The following is a 20,677-nucleotide window of genomic DNA, read 5'->3' as shown; positions in this document are numbered from 1 at the left end:
AGCCTGCTGTAAAGAAATAAACAACCTAGGGGGCCAATACACAGAGGCCATCTTTGACTCACTTATATAACAGTACAAAACTAGACAAAGACAGTACAAAAAAGGGAGAAAACTACAATTTAGTATTCTTCATGAATATAGACACAAAAGCCCTTAACAAAATATTAGCAAAGAGAATCCAGCTATGTACAAAAATATTTATATACCATGATCAAATGGGGTTATACAAGGAAAGCAGGGCTGTTTCAATATTCAAAAATCAGTCAATGTAATCCACCAAGTCAATGGGCTAAAGAGGAAAAATCACATGATCATATAAACTCATGCGAAAAAAGCATCTGACAAAATTCAATATCCTTCATGGTGAAAGCTCTCAGAAAAAACAAGAAGTAGGAATAGAGGGGAACTTTCTCAAACTTACAAAAAACTTCAACAAAATACCTACAGCTAACATACTTAATGGTAAAAGACTGAATGCTTTCGCCTTAAGATAAGGAAGAAGGCAAAGATACCTAATTTCACCACTTTTATTTAACATAATGCTGGAAGTTCTAGCCAATGTGATAATGCAAGTAAAGGAAATAAAAGGCATACAGATTGAAAGGAAGAAACAAAACTATCTGTAGATAACATAATCATCTATATAGAAAATCCTGAGGGATTTATCCCTTCACCCCAAAAAAACTCCTAGAAATGAGTGCATGAAGATTGCCAGACGCAAAATAAACATATAAAAATCAACTGTGTTGGGGCTTCCCTGGTGGCGCAGTGGTTGAGAGTCTGCCTGCCAATGCAGGGGACACGGGCTTGAGCCCTGGTCTGGGAGGATCCCACATGCCGCAGAGCAACTGGGCCCGTGTGCCACACTACTGAGCCTGCGCTCTAGAGCCCGTGAGCCACAACTACTGAGCCCACACGCCACAACTACTGAAGCCCGCACGCCTAGAGCCCGTGCTCCGCAACAAGAGAAGCCTCCGCAGTGAGAAGCCCGTGCACTGCGACAAAGAGTTGCCCCAGCTCGCCGCAACTAGAAAAAGCCCATCTGCAGCAACAAAGACCCAACACAGCCAAAAATAAAATAAATAAATTAAAAAAACAATTGTATTTCTATATACCAGCAATGAACTTGTGAACACCAAAATTTAAAAATATAATACCATTTAAAATCACTCAAAACATGAAATTCTTAGGTATAAATCAGATAAAACATGTACAGGACTTGAATGCTGAAAACTAAAAATGCTAATGAAAGAAATCAAAGAAGATCTAATAAATGGAGACATTCTGTGTTCTTGGATTGGAAGACTCAATTTATTAAAGATATCAATTCTCAGCAAATTGACACATAGGTTTAATGCAATTCCAATCAAAATCCCAGACAGATTTTGTAGATTTTATTATGTTATTATAAAACTTATGTAGAAAAACAGAGGAACTAAAATAGCTTAAGTAATTTTGATAAGAAGCATCAAGTGGGAAAATCAGTCAACCCAACTTTAAGACTTACTGTATAACAACAGTAATCAAATCTGTGTGGCCTGTGGAGGAATGGATTTAGATCAATGGGACAGTCTAGAGAACCAACAAATAGTACCACACAAACATGCCCAACTGATTTTGACAAAGATGGAAAAGGAATTCGATGGAAGAAAGATTTTAAGCGAATGGTACTAGACTGATTGGACATCATAGGCCAAAAAATAGGCCTCAACTTAAATGTCACACCTTATACAAAAAAATTACTCAAAATGGATCACAGACTTAAACATAAAATGTAAAACTATAAAACTTTTAGAATGAAAATATGAGATAACCTTCAGAATCTAAAACTAGATAAGAGTATTCAGTCTTGACAGCGAAACCAAGATCCATACAAGGGAAAATTAATAATTGGATTTTATCAAAATTAAACATTTTGCTCTGTGAAATAATAAGAGGATGAAAAGATAAGCTACAGACTAGGGGAAAATATTTGCAAACCACGTATCTGACAAAGGACCAGGATGTAGAACATATAAAGAATTCTCAAAACACAATAGTAAAGAAAACCAAACAAACCAACTAGAAAAAGGGCTAAAGATATGAAGAGACATTTCATTCAAGAGGATATACAAATGGCAAAAAATTATCTGAAAAGATGTTCAACATCATTATCCATCAGAGAAATGCAAATTAAAACCACAAAGACATATCACTAATACCTATCAAAATGTCTAATAAGAAATAGTGACTATACCAAATGTTGGCAAAGATGTGAAGAAACTAGGTCATTGCTGTTGGGAATGCAAAATGGTACAGCCACTCTACAAAACGGTTTGGCAGTTTATTAAAAAACTAAACATGCAACTACCATATGACCCAGCAATTACACTCCTGGGCATCTACCCAAGAGAAATGAAAACTTATGTTCATACAAAACCCTACAAACAAATATTTTTACCAGCTTTATTCATAACAGCCCAAAACTGGAAACAGCCCATTTGTCCTTTTTCCTTTTTTTTAATAAATTTATTTATTTTATTTTATTTATTTTTGGCTGTGTTGGGTCTTCGTTGCTGCATGTGGGCTTTCTCTAGTTGCAGCGAGCGGGGGCTACTCCTCGTTGCGGTGCGCGGACTTCTCATTGTGGTGGCTTCTCTTTGTTGCAGAGCACAGGCTCTAGGCGTGAGGACTTCAGTAATTGTGGTATGCGGGCTCAGTTGTGTGGCATGAGGGCTCTAGAGCACAGGCTCAGTAGTTGTGGCACACAGGCTTAGTTGCTCCGCAGCATGTGGGATCTTCCCGGACCAGGGCTCGAACCCACGTCCCCTGCATTGGCAGGCGGATTCTTAACCACTGCGCCATCAGGGAAGTCCCAACCCATTTGTTCTTGAACCGGTAAATAGTTCAGCAAAGTGTGATACATCCATACATCCATACCATGGAATACTACCCAGCAATAAAAAGGAACCAACAATTGATAGATGCAACAACTTGGATGACTCTGCAGAGGATTATGTTGCGTGAAAAAAGCCAATCCCTAAAGGTTACATGCTGTATGACTCCATTTACATAACATTCCTGAAATAACAAAATTACAGAAATGAAGAATAGATTACTGATTGCCAGGAATTAAGGGGTGATGGGAGTGGGAGGGAAGTGGGTGTGGCTATGAAAAGGCTTCTTGACTTATCAATGTCAATATCCAGGTTGTGATCTTTCACTATACTTTTACAACACGTTACTGTTGGGAGAAACTGGGGAAAGGGACACAGGATCTCTCAATATTATTTCTTAAAACTGCATATAAATCTACAGCTGTCTCAAAACAAAAAGTTTAATTTAGAAATAAAATGGAAAACTCAGGACTTCCCTGGTGGTCCAGGGGTTAAGAATCGGCCTTCCAATGCAGGGGATGTGGGTTCGATCCCTGGTCAGGGAACTAAGATCTCACATGCTGCGGGGCAACTAAGACGGTGGGCGGAAACTACTGATCCCGCGCTCTCTGGCTCTCTCACAGCAAGAGCCCAAACGACCGCAACTAGAGAAGCCTGCGAACTGCAACTAGAGAAGCCTGCACACCGCAACGAAGAGCCTGCATGCCACAATGAAAGATCCTGCATGCTGCAACGAAGATCTTGTGTGCGGCAACTAAGACCCGATGCAGCCAAAAAAATAAATTAAATAAATAAACATATATATTTTTTTAATGGAAAATTCTTTTCTTTGCTTGATTACAGATCTATTAATTTGTTAGATGTTCCAGGCAAAAGGTGACCAGTTTTTACTTTACAAAATGTAAGTCTGGGTTTTTCAGGCCAGTACATAACATGAGGAGCCATGGGTTTAGGTGTAACTATTCCACTATAAGCCACTATTAGATTCTTTACTACCTTGAAGAGAAATCTGTCCATAACAATATAAATGGTGGTTCTTATAGGCTTTTCCTTGGGCTGTGACTTTATGGACCTCAGTTGTGTCCAGACTAAGTTGAAAGATCAGTTAATAATCTCTGATAGGATAAAACTGAAATTTGTTTTGGCCTCTCCTCCTTTAGACTTAGAGATAATATGTTTACTCCTTTTGGGTCAGCTGGATGCATAACTTCCTGTTATGCAGAAAGAAAGACACACATTCTCTTATATGCAGACTACACATGTGGACTTATCATGATGCAAGAGTGGCCTTAACAGGCATTTGGTCCTAATGGCTAATTACTGCCAAAAAGAACAGTTTCAGGTCAATTATTCAAAGCCAAATTCACTGTTTTGAGTAGATATCTCTCAACTCTTTACTAGTTTGTTTCAAGTAATCCCATAAGACCAGTAAGCTCATTTATATAAGGACCAAGATTTACACAGGAAAAAAATGACGGGCATGATCTGCTCTCCCCCCTCCCCCCACCAGAAACAAGTGGGTGTGCCCTTCCAGGGAAGGCAATCAGACTCTTTCTCAGGAGGCCTCAGGTGACACCCGTTACCTTTGGCAATTTTCCATGGTCTGCTGGGTGGTCCTTGGTCTTACGGGCTTGGAAACCTAGTTTTGTCTGTTACACTCACCTTAACCAGGTATATGAGATTAGATATAAAACCAAAACACCAATGTGTTGATTGACTAAAAAGCATGTTCCAAACGTGCTTTCATCAATGTTTCGAGGCTACGAAGAAGCTATTCTCTAAGAACCAGGAAATGAAGGTGCCCACTGTGACTTAAGCTACAAAATCAAAACATGGTGGAGACTGTAGACTGGAACACTTAAGTGGGCACGGGCAGCCCATTTTCTCCCTGTAGTCAACTTGTGTGGGAAGCCAAATCATAAACTGAATAGCAAGTAAATTCACTCACAATACCAAAAATAATTGTCATGATGGGAATACATGACATTCACATTCTCCATACAAAATTTCTTCGTAGAGACACTGACCTCGGAAGCCAGAGTAAGCAAGAGATTGATTATAAACATGCAATAAGAACGAGAGGAGTGGGATTAATTGAATGTTTCATGCTATCAGGCACACATAGCATAATACATCCTGCTCACATTAGGGAGGTTTTGATCTAGGAATCTGAACATTTATACTCACTTGGTGATAATCTTCTGCTTCTATCCCTACTGGGGAATGTCCTTTCCAGGCAAAAAAAAAAAAAAAAAGTCATGATTCAAAACCTGTTGGCTAAGATTTCTGTACCCCTAGGCAGTGCCCTTTGGCTGGACACTGTTCGCATTTCCCTCTATGCTTTTTCTATGGTAGCAAAGCCCTGCCTGGGTAGCATTCTCTTTCTTTAAGGTGATTTTGAATATTTCTACTTCAACCCATTATGTTTTGATATTATAGTTTAGCTCTCAGAGGACCATCTTATTCCAAACTCTTGGGATTCAGCTCAGTAGCCTACAAATACTGACAAGCAAATATTTGCAAATTGTTCATCTTGGAATCCACTCCAAGAAGCTGTGTGGCTCAAATCAATAAAGGTTTTTCTTTTATTGACCCAGATGGTCACTGGTATAACTGCTCTAAAACCCTTCAAGGTCAAAATAATTTCTGTACTGCTATGGGGGTGGAGGCTTGGGGCTTTTTGCCATGGACTATATTAGACCAGGCTCCAAATTATTTTCTAAGTAATCACTTCTATCCTCAGTATGTTGTAAATAAACAAAATAACACACATGCAGGTCACTAAGCTAAGTGCTACTTCAAAATATTTGTATTTAGTTTGTTTTATAAGAACTAACATATGCATACAAAGATAATTTTGTATCCCCCCTTTTGAAGAGTCTGTATTTGTCTGTGTTCTACCAGTGGTTCTGATGTCTTACTTTTGTCATGGGGTGACACTGGGTGACAAAGCAATTCATCTACCAGAAAGATGTATGAACGCCCTTCTTGTGGCTGGGTTCATAAACATTATCTATTTATGCTCCTCACAAGAATTCCTCTTTTCAGCCATGACATGGCTAGTAAAAAGTGCTTACGTTTACTGTGGAATTTTAAGCACAGGATTCCTCTAAGTGGAATGATAATGGATTTCTGTTGTGGTATATCCTTAATTGGCAGGCAGCTTTGTTTGGTTTATTATTGGCGATGATTAGGACACACACTGGTTTCTTCACCTGGGTTCCTGGTTCAGATCAGCTTGAATGATGACATACCTTTGCTGCCACATCCTCTATCAGCTGTCATCAGATGAAAGAGCCTGGATGAGGGATTCAAGTCTAGGTGTCCCCGTCACCAGAAGGCTAAAGCCAGAGGCATCTGAGCCAGGAACTGACTTAGGGAGAGCTTCACAGCAAGTATTTCAGGGTTAGGCTCCAGGCATTCAACCACGTAGAGAGCCTGGTGCCCTGACCTGTGCACATTTACAAACCATAACTTCCTGGGCCTTTCATAACATACACATGCCAGGCAGAGACCCCACCACTGCAAATAAAAACCCAAGGGGCTGGGCTTCCCTGGTGGCGCAGGGGTTGAGAATCTGTCTGCTAATGCAGGGGACATGGGTTCGAGCTCTGGTCTGGGAAGATCCCACATGCCGCGGAGCAACTAGGCCCGTGAGCCACAACTACTGAGCCTGCGCGTCTGGAGCCTGTGCTCCGCAACAAGAGAGGCGGCGATAGTGAGAGGCCCGCGTACCGCGATGAAGAGTGGCCCCCACTTGCCGCAACTAGAGAAAGCCCTAGCACAGAAATGAAGACCCAACACAGCCATAAATAAATAAATAAATAAATAAATAAAATTAAAAAAAACAAAACAAAACACCCAAGGGGTTAATATACACAGCATCACTTCACCATCCTTCCCAGATTCTTACTGAAGGTTCTGTGTTGATGAAACAGATTGTGTAGCTGCAGGTAGCCTGTGTTGTAAAGGCATTTCATACAGAAGTTCTTGTCTCATTATGACCTTCATACATTTCTTTGAAGTTCATCAACATAAAAATCACTACATTCTTTCCTGGAAAGTTGTCTCCTAGAAGGTTACCTGACCGAAGCCTTTTTACTCCCTGACACTTAGTTTTACTAGCAAACTAACTGTCAGTTGTACAAACCATTCGGCTCTCAGTGGAAATGTGTCAGTACAATGATGTCTTTCTTTTCAACTATCACTAATCTGTCTCATAGCCTTGTAGAAATAATTTGGCTTTTTGTTCTGGGTAATTCCCATCCTGCTGATGTCACTGCATAATGTGGAGTAATAATAATAAAATGAATACCAACCACCCCTACCACCAAAACAATAACACTGAGCATTTCAATGTTTTAAGCACTTTTCTAAGTACTTTCATACATTAACACATTCCATCCTCACAGTCTCATGAGGTAGGAACTATCATTATCTCCATTTTATAATGAAGGAAACTGTGGCACAGAGAAGCTAGCTAATTTGCCTAAGGTTATACTCATGTCGAAAGAGATGTGTGTAACTGCTCTTTAGAAAAATGATTTTTCTGGTTTTAGTCTATAAAAATGATGCATGCTTACGGTTTAAAAAAAAAGTTCTTATAAGACTGAGAATTACAATTTAAAAAGTAAAAAACTACACCAAATTCTGCTACCTAAAGATAACCACTGATCATTTTTAAGTGAACTTCCTCCAAATATCTCTTTATCTATTTAGGATCATATTGATTTATGATTATCATAACATAAATGAGATCAAGCACACAATACTTTTCTGTAATTTACTTTTTCCACTCCATTATGTGACCTAGACGTCAGCAGCCCTTTGTAGACGCCTAAGTGTTACGTAAATCTCTCTGGTTATTAGAATGATCAGGGCTGAGGGGAGCCTCCCAGCCCAATCAGAAGAAAGCACTTGAGATCAGAGAGTTTCCAGTCCCTGAAGGACTCTTGCCTTACTTCATAGCAGGTTTTATTTTCGTATGATGTTTAACGTAGTCATTCTTGAGAATGCCACAAAAATCCTTTCTAGAATGCAAGCCAAAAAGTACTGCTGGCCACTGACTCGGACCTGAAGGCCTGACCCCCAGCTCTCCAGAGAATTAGCCGGGCTCTGGGCTGAGGATGGTTTAATGATGTCTGAGTCATGTGCCAGCTGGCATGAGGAAAGCCCAACGTGCAGACACATAACCTCAGTGGGGAAGCTGAGCTGAGAGCTGTCACTGGGTTGTTATTATAGCAGTCTGCTGATAAGTGATGGGCTAAGGAGGGAAGAAGTCCAAACCTCTCCAGGAAACCAGATAAGTCTTATGATGAGGGCTGTTCCCACACACCTCACTAGGAGACACTACTCACATCAATCCATGTGAACGATACCCTTGAGTTGTACAGTGTACAACGCAAGTAGCCTTAAGTGACAGCTGCTGTTGGTCAGCTGGGCCTGCAGGAGGCTGGGCCTGCAGGACAAAGTTACATCCTGCAGGCAGTTGAAAGGGAACAATCCTAATAGAGTTCCAAGGATGACAGCTGATACCTTGCAGACCACCCCCATACCTCTCATTCTCCTTTAAAAAAATCTTGCTGGGGAATCAAGCTAGGAAAGTGGTAGTTTAAGGGTAGGAGTGCTTACATGTGAAAATGGATTCCCAAGCTGACTGTGAAGGAGAGAAATCTCTAGGGCACACACACTCATCTTGCCACTGGAATCTCTTCAGGGGAAGCAGTTTCGGTCCATGCGGGAATGGATCTAGCTCACTGGAAACACTTCTAGCACATTTTAAGAAATGTTTTAAATTCTATCTTAGAACATAAATGAAATAAGAAAAAGTGCAAAAAAGAAAATAAACATCACCCATAATTCTTTCACTCTCACACAAAATAATCATGGTTAATATTTAGGTCTATTTCCTTCTAGCTTTTTCTATTCAGCATTGCTTTTAAAGAGAGCCAAATATCTATCTACACAAGTTCACTTAATATTTTATAACTATATTTCCCATGATCATTAAATTCTACATGAAAAGGTAAAGTGTTATGGCTACATAATATTCCACTATCTAAAGTTCTATCCAAAGTTATATAGCCACCAAAAAAGTCTTTCAAAGCAATTGTCTTTCTTAAAGAAGCTGTCTGGGAACCAACGCTTAGATCATTTTCCCCCAAAAAGATTCCTTACACATTTCCATAGCATATTATCCAAGTAGCCCCTGTAACCTGTGGGGAGGGCATTAGTGAAAGGACATTCCTCTTGCTTTCATTTTTAATTAAAATATTTTATCACTACGAACTTCCCTTTAAAGACTGCTTTTGCTGCATCCCATAGATTTTTGTTTGTTTGTGTTTTCCTTGTCATTTTTCTCAAGGTATTTTTAAATTTCCTCTTTGATTTCGTCATTGACCTATTGGTTTTTTAGTAGCATGTTGTTTAGTCTCCATGTAATTGTTTTTTTCTCATTTCTCTTTCTGTGGTTGATTTCTAGTTTCATGCCACTGTGGTCAGAAAAGATATTTGAAATAATTTCTGTCCTCTTAAATTTGTTGGGGCTTGTTTTGTGTCCCAGTATGTGGCCAATCCTAGAGAATGTTCCATGTGTGCTTAAAAAGGATGTGTATTCTGTTTTTTTGGATGTAACATCCTAAAAATATCAATTAAGTCTAACTGCTCTATTGTATCATATAGGATCTCTGTTGCCTTATTGATTTTATGTCTGGAAAATCTGTCCATTACTGTGAGTGGGGTGTTAAAGTCTCCTACTATTACTGTATTCCCATCAATTTCTCCCTTTATGTCTGTTAGTATTTGTTTTATGTATTTGGGTGTTCCTATATTGGGTGCATTAATTGAAATATTTTAAATTAATTCCTACATATGGTAAACAAACAAATAAGTCCCAGCAAACTTCAGAGTTTTAAAAGAACACATATTAAAGAAAAGATTCACTTCCCTGTCCCCAAATTCTCCTCCCCAGAGGTGACACTATTGTCAGTTTCTTGGGCGTTGTTCCAAAAATGTACTGTGTATTTGTAAGCATGTATGTAATAGTCATCCCCAATTTTTTTTCACACAAATGACAGCATACGCTATGCTTTACTCTCGCCTTGCTTTGTACACCTAGTGTAAGAGAGAGAGTGTGGTCTAGGGGCTAAAGGCACAGGATTTGGAAGCCAGATCTCCTGGGTTTGAATTCCAGTACCACCATTAATTAGCCATGTATTCTTGACCAAATTACCTAATCTCTCTGTGCTCTGGTTTCCTCATCTGCAAAGTGGTACTAATAATGGTCCCCACCTCACTGGGTCCTTACATGGTGTTATGGGTTGAATTGTGTTCCCCCAAAAAGATAGTTGAAGTCCTACCCCTCAGTATCCAGTGACCTTACTTGGAAATAGGGTATTTACAGAGGTAATCAAATTAAATTGAGGTCATTAGGATGGACCCTAATCTGACTAGTGTTTTTATAAAAAGGGGAAATTTGGACACAGACACAGACATGCACATAGGGAGAATATGTGAAGAAGGAAGTTATCCTGCCAGAAGCCAAGGAACATCTGGGACTACCAGAAGCTGGCAGAGGCAAGGAGGCATCCTCCTCTACAGGTTTCAGTGGGAGCATGGACCTGCCAACTCCTTGACTTCTGACTTCTGGCCTGCAGACAATAAATATCTGTTGTTCTAAGCTACCTAGTTTGTGGTACTTTGTTACAGCAGCTCTAGCAAACAAATACACATACACCCAGAATTTAGACTATGTCCAATACTCCTCAAATACTATATAAGTGTTAGCTAGCATTATCATGCAGATCTGCCTCATTCTTTTAAATGACTGCATAATTTTTGTGGTTTATGCAAAATGTATTGTTTAAATATTTCTTACTATTATCAAAGTAATACATTTGTTTAAAAAAATAGTACTGGGACTTCCCTTGTGGCACAGTGGTTAAGAATCCGCCTGCCAATGCAGGGGACACAGGTTCGAACCCTGGTCCGGGAAGATCCCACATGCCACGGAACAACTAAGCCCATGTGCCACAACTACTGAGCCTGCGCTCTAGACTACTGAGCCTGCGCTCTAGACCCACAACTACTGAGCCTGCGCTCTAGACCCATGTGCCACAACTACTGAGCCCATGTGCCACAACTACTGAAGCCCGTGTGCCTAGAGCCCGTGCTCCACAACGAGAGAAGCCACCACAATGAGAAGACCGCGCACTGCAACGAAGAGCAGTCCCCGCTCGCTGCAACTAGAGAAAGCCCACGCACAGCAACGAAGACCCAATGCAGACAAAAAATAAATAAATAAATAATTATTTCTTAAAAATTAAAAAAAAATAGTACTAAAAGGCATATAATGAAAAATAGCAGTATTTTGTCTCCACTTATTTTCAAACCCCCAGTCCCACTCCCCAAAGGCAAGCATTTTCAATTACTTGGATCTTCTTTCTGGTATTTATCTCCACATTTCTAAGCAGTGTGCTTATACTGTTACTTCTTGGTCTATCACTTTTAGACACACTCGTCTGCCTTCCTGTTAAAATCAATGAGGATTTTGGTTTATGACAACCCCTTGCCCTCTACACACACACACACATACACACACAGACTTTCCCTCTCGTCTTCACAATTTAATTATATAACCATTTTTAGTTGTGTAATAGATTGTTAAAATAGATGTCTTAAGTCTCTGAAATCCAACTGAGACTCCAAAGCTAAGAACAATAGGTACAAAACAACCCCACGTTGTAAATAGAGATTCTAGAAATCCATGCAGGGCTTGCGAATCAGGTGGCCCCAAAGTGATTCTTCCAGCCTTCGCTACTAACTACCTCCGGTCTCCAAAATTAGCCAGGGAGCTGAAGGAGCCTGTGTTGGGCATTGCTTTGGAGAGAGTTAGCAGAGTGTTGTGTTTCCCACCCCATCCCTAGTGCTAGAGGGGAGGAAGACACCTTACACTCATCCTGAATTGAGTGAGGGGGATTTCAAGAGGATCCTCAGAGAGACTGATAGTTTGCAGGGACAGTCACATACTTGGTGACTGACTAACACCTGGAAAAAAAGTCTGAAGCCAGAAGCTGGCTGGAGCAGCCTGCCTGGTAGCAGGACAAAGAGTCAAGGTTGGCCAGCATTTCCGGGGATTGGTGGGGCAAAGATCTGGTTTTCCATGGGCCAGTCTGGATTCTGTGGAAGAGAGGTGTCAATAGGTTGCTTTCAAAAGTTCCCAACACAACAGTACCATCTGGAAGGATGAAAAATGACCCCAGCAAAGAGTGGACAGGCAGGGGCCAGGTGCTCAGTGGACAGCTGTCAGTGGCCAGCCAAATGAGGCATCTTCTAGGTCAAGGACAGTACAGCAAAAACATCCCAGTGATGAAGGGTCTCTCATTAATCAACCTTGGACATATTACTGATACATACGAAGAGGGCACTCATGGCAGATGACAACTCTGCAGGCCAAGAGCTTTTCTTCCTCTTCATTCTCCCCTTTCTGTGTCTTCATCTGACCCTAGAGGAGCCAGAGGCAGCACACTGAGCAAGAAGGAATAAAGTGACATTGACCTTCTACTTAGGGTTGCCAGATTTAACAGATAAAAGTACAGGAAGCCCAGTTAAGTTTGAATTTTAGATAAAAATGCTTTTCTTTAGTATAAGTATCTCCTATGCACTATTTGAGACGTAATTCTACGAAAAGCATTTGTTGCTTTCTGGAACTGACATTTAGCTGGGCGTTCTGTATTTTATTTGGCAACCCTGCCCATACTTCTTGCCCACTGCAAACTTTAAGCCTGTGTCAGGCCCAAGCTGTGGGACAGCTGTGGGATAAGAGCTTGGTGTTCTGATATAAGAGCTTTGGATAACCTGAAAAAAAATGGAGACTATTCATTAATAACCTAAAAGTACTTAGAAACATGATAGAAATTGTCTGATAGTTCAGCCATGGGGCTGAAAAAGTGAGATAACAGAATTTTGCAGCTGGAACCTTCCAAGTTCCTCTTGCTCAATTATACTTACAGGTATATTAGGTTCAACATTTAGGTTATTATTTCTATGTAAATATTATTTGTTGCTGAGCCAAGCTGTGAACTAAGACTGCATTTTTTATATAACTTTCTATTTTTAATTTGACTTAATAATTGCCTAAAGCATTTTTCATGTTTAAAAGCCATTTATGTGTCTTTCTTTATGAACTGCCTATTCATGTCCTCTGTTGGGTTGTTGAGCTTTCTCCTACTGATTTATTCAAGTTTATTTATATATTAAAAAAATTAACCTAAAAGAACACTCTTCCGTGTGGGAAATTAGAAATGGCTAGCAACGAGGATAAGTAGATCTTTTCTGACATTTGTGCTGGGAAGCTTAGATTTTCTCTGTGCCCTGTATCTAGTCTCGCTCTTCCAAAACAAATTTTCTTAAATCAATAATTCCCTTAAATTTCCTTTAATGCTTACATGTTCAATTCTTGGTTAAACATTTCCCAAGAAAGATGTGTATGATTAAGACACAGCCTATCAGCATTTTTCTCCTTTAGACATGATCATTCATCCTTGAGATTTGTTTCCATGGAATTAACCCACACCAGAAAAATAGCTGCAAATATTACCTCAAAGGAATTAGGAGAAATTTCCCTTGAGATACTATTATAATGTGGTTGGAACATGGAACACAAAGATTAAAATCTCAAATTTGTTTCTTTCTTTGTTCATGAGTTTACGATTCTAATCTGATAACAAACCTCATTATTGTTTTCAGTTTCTCATTAGAAAACCAGAGCCTTGCTCTTTAACTGTCCCATGAGACTTAGCCTCTGAGGTATCTCCAAAGTAATGGGAATTGTATGATAAAGTAAAGATTACAGTTTAGACCACCACCACTGCATATAAATTTCCACTGTAAATGGTTGCAAATCACTCAGCTAATTTTTGCATATCATTCTTTCCAAAGAATCCCTTTGTTCTTGAGGGAAATAAAACATTCTAAAACAAATACATTAAAATATGGATTCAAAAATTATTTTAAGAATAGACAGAAAAACTGCGTTTCAGATCAGCTGTCAGGAGAGTCCCACATTTGTCAATAATTCCTCAGAAGAGCCCAGGATGTGCTCCATCTTCTAATTTTTATTTATAAATTCAATTTTAAGATTGCACTGAGGCACGCTGATTCTCCTGTTTCACTGCCTAATTTATTTATTTCTCTAGAATGAATGACAAGTAGGAAGGGCTGGATTCCAGAATCCCTCGGCCCTAGAATAAAAAATCTTTGCATGTCTTGCAAATGTGAGCTCTGTATAGTCTCAGAGATATCATCCTCAGCATATGTAATATCTCACATTCCTGTTCTGCTTTATCTCGCTATTCAGTGGAAAACTAGCTTTAAGGGAAGCCATGTCTTAAAAACTGACAAATGTTTCCTTGTCCCTCTGCAGCACACAAGTTCATCTATCAGGTTTTGTGCTTATCTGACACAGTGACAAGACAGAAATCTGATCCGTGCACAAATCAATCAATCAATCAAATGTAATACGGGATATCCAAAGCATCGCAGAGGAAGACCATGAGTATTTGCTGAGGGACAGTCGTGTTCCTGGCACAGTGTTTGGTGTTTCCATTTGTGAAGTCTTACTGAACTCTTGCAACAGCTGCCTCAAGGTAAATGAGAAATCTGAAGGTCAGAAAGTCAGACTTACTTGTTGAAGCTGGTAAATGTCAGGGTTTTCCCACTCCTCCCTGGCCCATACCCAACACTCCAGCCATACTGAACTATAGGAGGTTCTTCTTAACCTGGTAATCATTATCCAAATGTGTCTGGTTAGTTTGGGACACAAAAATCATCATAATATGAATAACCCTAATTAATGCAGGGTTTCATGAAACTGATGGAGATGATGTTGAAGAAATGTTAGAATCACAGGCAAACACTGATAAAGAGTCTTGCAAAATTAGACAAGTTAACAATTAAAGAGGAAAAAATGGACATTAATAGGATCTTCAAAAGAGGAATATTTGAAAATCATAGATTAAGGGGGGCAGCTGAGAAGAATGAAGGGCTTCAACCTCTTTGTCAAATGTGCTACCAGACACATTTTTTAAAAAGTAGATTCCCAAACCCTAAATCAACACTCACTTTGTTTTCTATTCCAAAAATTAGGGAAGACTTACAATTACTACCTAACTTTTGTTACATATAAATAACAATATAGATTAATTTTATAATTTTTCTTTTCACTTTCCAAGATCAAATTCTAATCAATTTTTTCCATATCTTATATGAAATGTTTGTGTTGCATTCCCTTTATGTCCTCCTTAGACATTAACTGTCTTTGACTGTGAGACCTCCTATACTTTGCCCTGCTGTCTCATGCTTCTGAACTTTTGTCCATAGTGTTCCATCTGCCTGCAGGACCTGTCTCTGTTGTTCTGCAGGGAAACCCTTCTTCACTGCTCTCGACCTTCTCCAATATCACCTCCTGTGTGAGAGTTTCCTCTAACCTTTCCTGCTCCCTTAGCCAGATGGATGGAAATATGAGGAAATACACAACCTAACAGAAAAGGTAAGTTATAATGAAGCAATGAATTATTCTGTGTCAAGAGGCACAGATTTCTTGGATTGAAACACGAGCACAAGTAAAGAACATTTCCACTATCGTAGAAAGTTCTATTGGACAGCATTGGCACTTACTTGCGAAAACACAAGCAACAGATTAAAAAAAAATAACAAAGCACTAAGAAAGGAATTCTAGGCTTATTTTCCTTTTAAGTAATGGTGGTACTGCTGGAAAGACTATGTGTTCTGGGAGCACGTTGGAGGGGTCCTTACCAGTGCGGGAGGCTGGATGAGGAAATGATCTTTAAGCTCAGACTTGAGTAGGAATTAACTAGGAATGTGTTGGCCGGGGACGGGGAGGTTGGAGAGAGCTGTGGATTGGTTTGGAACAAGGAACAGTCCCAAGGAGAGGAAACTATGGGCAGGGAGAACCTGAAGAAAGAGTGCACAGGATGCCTTTGGAAGAAGTATAAGATATTCATCAGGCTCTAATTCTGCAAACAAATTCATGGTTGACATTGTGCCTGCATCAAAAAATAAAAGAATATGCCTTAAATGAGACTTAAGTGCCATAGGAAATAAACTCTTCTGGTTATAATAGGTCAGGATGACCAGAAGGGATGATGTGTCAGGAGGTTTCCTATTAATTCCTTATTTTCATTATTTGTTCACTTAACACTTATCACATGTCAAATGGTGGTAAGAATTCTATTAGGAAACTCATTGAGTGCCCCAAAGAGACTGGAGATGTTACATAATGAATGGAAGTCCATGATCTATCTTCAGATTTTTGTTCCAACTGAACTCACAACTTTTTGATAGACATAGCAATCATGAATAGACTATCAGATTTTTGGTTTCCAGTGCAGTGTGTCCAAAATGTGGCATTTGAGAAGCCCTTGCAGCACTTATTAAAATGCATATCCTTAGCCCAGAAATAAACCCACACATCTATGGTCAATTAATCTACAACAAAGGAGGCAAGAATATACAATGGAGAAAAGATAGTCTCTTCAACAGGTGGTGTTGGGAAAGCTGGACAGCTACATGTAAATCAATAAAATTAGAACACCCCCTCATACTCCTCATACCATATATAAAAATAAACTCAAAATGGTTTAAAGACCTAAATATAAGACATAACACCATAAATCCTAGAAGAAAACAAGGCAAAACATTCTCGGACATAATCTTAGCAATATTTTCTTAGATCAGTCTCCCAAGGCAAAAGAAATAAAAGCAAAAATAAACAAATGGGACCTAATCAAACTTAAAAGTTTTTGCACAGCAAAGAAAACCATCCACAAAATGAAAAGGCAATCTACAGACTGGGAGAAAATATTTGCAAACAATGCAACTGACAAGGGGTTAATATCCAAAATATACAAACAGCTCATACAAGTCAATGTCAAAAAACCAAACAATCCAATCAAAAAATGGGCAGAAAACCTAAATAGACATTTCTACAAAGAAGACATACAGATGGCCAAGAAACACATGAAAAGATGCTCAACATCACTAATTATTAGAAAAATGCACATCAAAACCACAATGAGGTATTACCTCATACTGGTCATAATGGCTATCATCAAAAAGTCTATGAATAATAAATGCTGGAGAGGGTATGGAGAAAAGGGAACCCTCCTACACTGCTGGTGGGAATGTAAATTTGTGCAGCCACTATGGAGAACAGTATGGGGGTTCCTTTAAAAACTGAAAATAGAGCTACCATATGATCCAGCAATCCTGCTCTGGGGTATTTATCTGGAAAAGATGAAGACTCTAATTTGAAAAGATTCATGCACCCCAATGTTCAGAGCAGCACTATTTACAATAACCAAGACATGGAAACAACCCAAGTGCCCATCAACAGATAACTGGTTTAACAAGATGTGGTATATATATACAATGGAATATTACTCAGCAGTAAAAAAGAATGAAACATTGCCATTTGCAGCAGCATGGATGGACCTAGAGAATATCATACTAAGTGAGATAAGTCAGACAGAGAAAGACAAATGATATATGATATCACTTATATGTAGAATCTAAAAAATAATACAAATGAATCTATATACAAAACAGAAATAGACTCACTGACATAGAAAACAAACTTATGGTTACCAAAGGGGAAAGGGAGGGGAAAAGGAATAAATTAGGAGTAAGAAATTAACAAACTACTATACATGAAATAGAAAAGCAACAAGGATTTACTGTATAACACAGGGAACTATATTCAATATCTTGTAATAACCTATAATGGAAAAGAAACTGAAAAAAATATATATATATATATAAAACTGAATCACTTTGCTGTACACCTGAAACTAACACAATATTGTAAATCAACTATACTTCAATAAAAAAATAAAAAATAATTAAAATGCATATTCCATTTCCCTGCCATCCCCTGGGCAGAGGCAGCGGCTCAGGGGCATTCAAGATTTGGCTCCATAACCCACCACCATAGTATTGCTGCTGGAGGTGTAATGGATGTTAGCACTGCTTTACAAGAGGTACTGAAGGCTGCCTTCTTCCACGATGACCTAGCACATGGAATTTGTGAAGGTGCCAATGTCTTAGTGCCAAGCCCATCTTTGAGTGCTTACATCCAACTGTGATGAGCCTATGTATGTCAAGTAGGTGGAGGCCCTTTGTGCTGACAAAACTCAATGTCATTGAGGTTCATGACAATAAGAAACTAGGGGAACGAGTAGGCCTCTGGAATACTGACAGATGGGGGAAACCCTGTAGAAAGGTTGGTTGCAGATGGGTAGTTCTAGTAAAGGACTATGCAAAGAATCCCAAGGACGTCATCAGAGAGTACTTCAAATGCAAAAATATGAATAAAAAACTTGGCTTTTGTTTTTAAAAAATGCATATCCCCAAGCCCACCATGGACCTACTGAATCAGAATTGGTGGGATCTACAGGGCTAACAAACTCCCTGGGTAATTCTACTGCACTCTAAAGTTTGAGAACTTCCATCTGATTGAAGTGACTCTCGGGTATATAATGGCAGCCTGGAGCCAAGCTGGCTATATAAGAACCATGTAGAATTCTGGTTTTGTTTTTAATTATTAACTCTATACTTATTTGGATTTCACTAGTTTTTCCACTAATATCCTTTTCCTGTTCCAGGATCCTATCCAGGATACCACATTACATCTAATCATCGTGTCTCTTTAGTCTTCTCTGGTCTGTGTCAGTTTCTTAGAGTGTCCTTTTTTTTATGACCTTGATATCTTTGAAGAACGCTGGCCTGGTTATCCTGTAGAATGTTCCTCAATTTGAGTTTGTCTGATGGTTTTCTCATGGTTAGACTAAGGTTATGGGTTTTAGGGGAGAATACTACAGAGGTGAAGTACCATTCTTATCTCACCTTATCAAAGGTACATACCCTCGGCAAGATTTATCACTACTGACGCTAATCTTGATTAGTTGGCCTGGAGGTAGTGTTTGCCAGTCTCCTTCACTGTAAATTACTCCCCTACCCCAACACTATACTCTTTGGAAGAGAGTCCCCCAAAGCACAGCCCAAAGTCAAGGAAGAGGTGGAAATTAAGCTTCCCTTCCTGGAGTGGAGACTATCTACATAAATTATTTGGAATCCCTGGAATTCTTCTGTAAGGGAGATGGGTTTCTTTTTCCCCATTTATTTATTTAATCATTTATGTATACCAATATGGGCTCATGGATATTTACACTCTGTGTTATAATCCAATGCTATGTTATTTATTTTATTGCTTGAGTTTTCCAGCTTTGGCCATTGGAAGCTTTTTCAGATTGGCTCCTGGGTCCCTTTGACATGCCCCACTTTTTTTACTTCAGACACTACAAGATGCTCCAAGCCCATCTTGTGTATTCCCCATCCCAGACTAGAACCAGGCATTTCTCCCAGTAGAGTTCTCTTTCTAAAACATGAATTTCTCCCTCCCAACCTTGGAGATGTAAATCCAGTTGGCCTAGAGAGGGAGCCCATGAATATGTTTTTTTTTAAATTAGATGAAACTGGGAGTTCCCTAGTGGTCTAGTGGTTAGGATCCAGCACTTTCACTGCTGTGGCCTGGGTTTAATCCCTGGTAGGGGAACTGAGATCCTGCAAGCCTTGCAGCATGGCCAAAAAAAAAAAAAAAAAAAAAATTTAATGAAATAGAACATACTCATAGTAAAAACAAATTCAAACAATGCAAAGGGGATATATATATATATATTAAAAGTGAGTCTATCAGTCTTCCTGCCCAAAGGCAACCTATTGCCAGTTTCTTATAAATCCTTTCAAAACTAATCTATACATATTTCTTAATATGCATATATGTCCATATGTATATATCACCCATATTTTTACGGAAATGATAGTACACTACAACACTCTTGACTCTTGCTGTTTTCACTTAATAACACATCTTGGAGATTGTTACATGAACACAGATTGACATCATCCTTTTCGAAATGGCAGAGAGCTTCAGTGGATAGCCATGACATAACTTATTTACCCACTGTTTATTGATAAACATTTAGGGTGTCTCTGAGTTTTGCCATTACAAGCAATGCTACTGTGAACTTCCTGTACATACTTTTTCATACATGTCTTAAGACATCACTATGCTAAACTCATAGCAGTGAAATCAATGTGTCAAAGGTATACGCCTGTAACATTTTGATAGATATTGACAAACTGCAATTCAAAACAGGTTATTGCAACATACAGTCCCACCAACAACGTATGAGAATGTCTTTTCTCCACGTTATTGACAATAAAATGTACTATTAAATTTGCCAATCTGGTAGGTGAAAATGGTATCCAAAGTTTAAATGTTCATGACTTTAATTATGAGTGATATCAATTGTATTTTCATATGTTGATAAGTATTTAGAACTTTTGTATGTGTATAAATGGCCTATTCATACCTTTTGTCCTTTCTTTGCTATTGGGTTATCAATATTTTTCTTATTGGTTTGTAAGAGCTCTTTATATATTAAGAAAACAAGTACATTCTTGCTTTCTGTGTTGTACATATTTTTTTAGAATACTGTACATTTTTTAAAAAGTCTCCCAGGTGATTCTGATGACAGCCAGGTTGGGAAACCACTGCTAGGGAATTTATTAATCAGGGTTAATATGTCCCATGTGTGTGCCACCTCCAGGCATAGGTAAGGGTAACTGCTGCCTACCTGGTGCGGTCTGAGGGTAACAAAAATCCCTGTCTGAAATGATCTCAGCTACTAACAGCAGAGACTCCCAGCATTAAACCTACCCTT

The 20,677-nt window shown here is 39.0% G+C and overlaps 1 pseudogene; it reads left to right on the top strand.

The window, feature by feature from the left end:
• The window catches only part of LOC118883330, a 48,333-nt pseudogene extending 28,077 nt beyond the window's left edge, over positions 1–20,256 (top strand).
• The last annotated feature ends 421 nt before the right edge of the window (positions 20,257–20,677 follow it).

This window comes from Balaenoptera musculus, chromosome 17 (assembly GCF_009873245.2).
Source record: "Balaenoptera musculus isolate JJ_BM4_2016_0621 chromosome 17, mBalMus1.pri.v3, whole genome shotgun sequence".
NCBI lineage: Eukaryota > Metazoa > Chordata > Mammalia > Artiodactyla > Balaenopteridae > Balaenoptera > Balaenoptera musculus.
The sequence above is the reverse complement of the archived record's forward strand: the minus strand, read 5'-3'. Positions and strand labels throughout refer to the sequence as shown.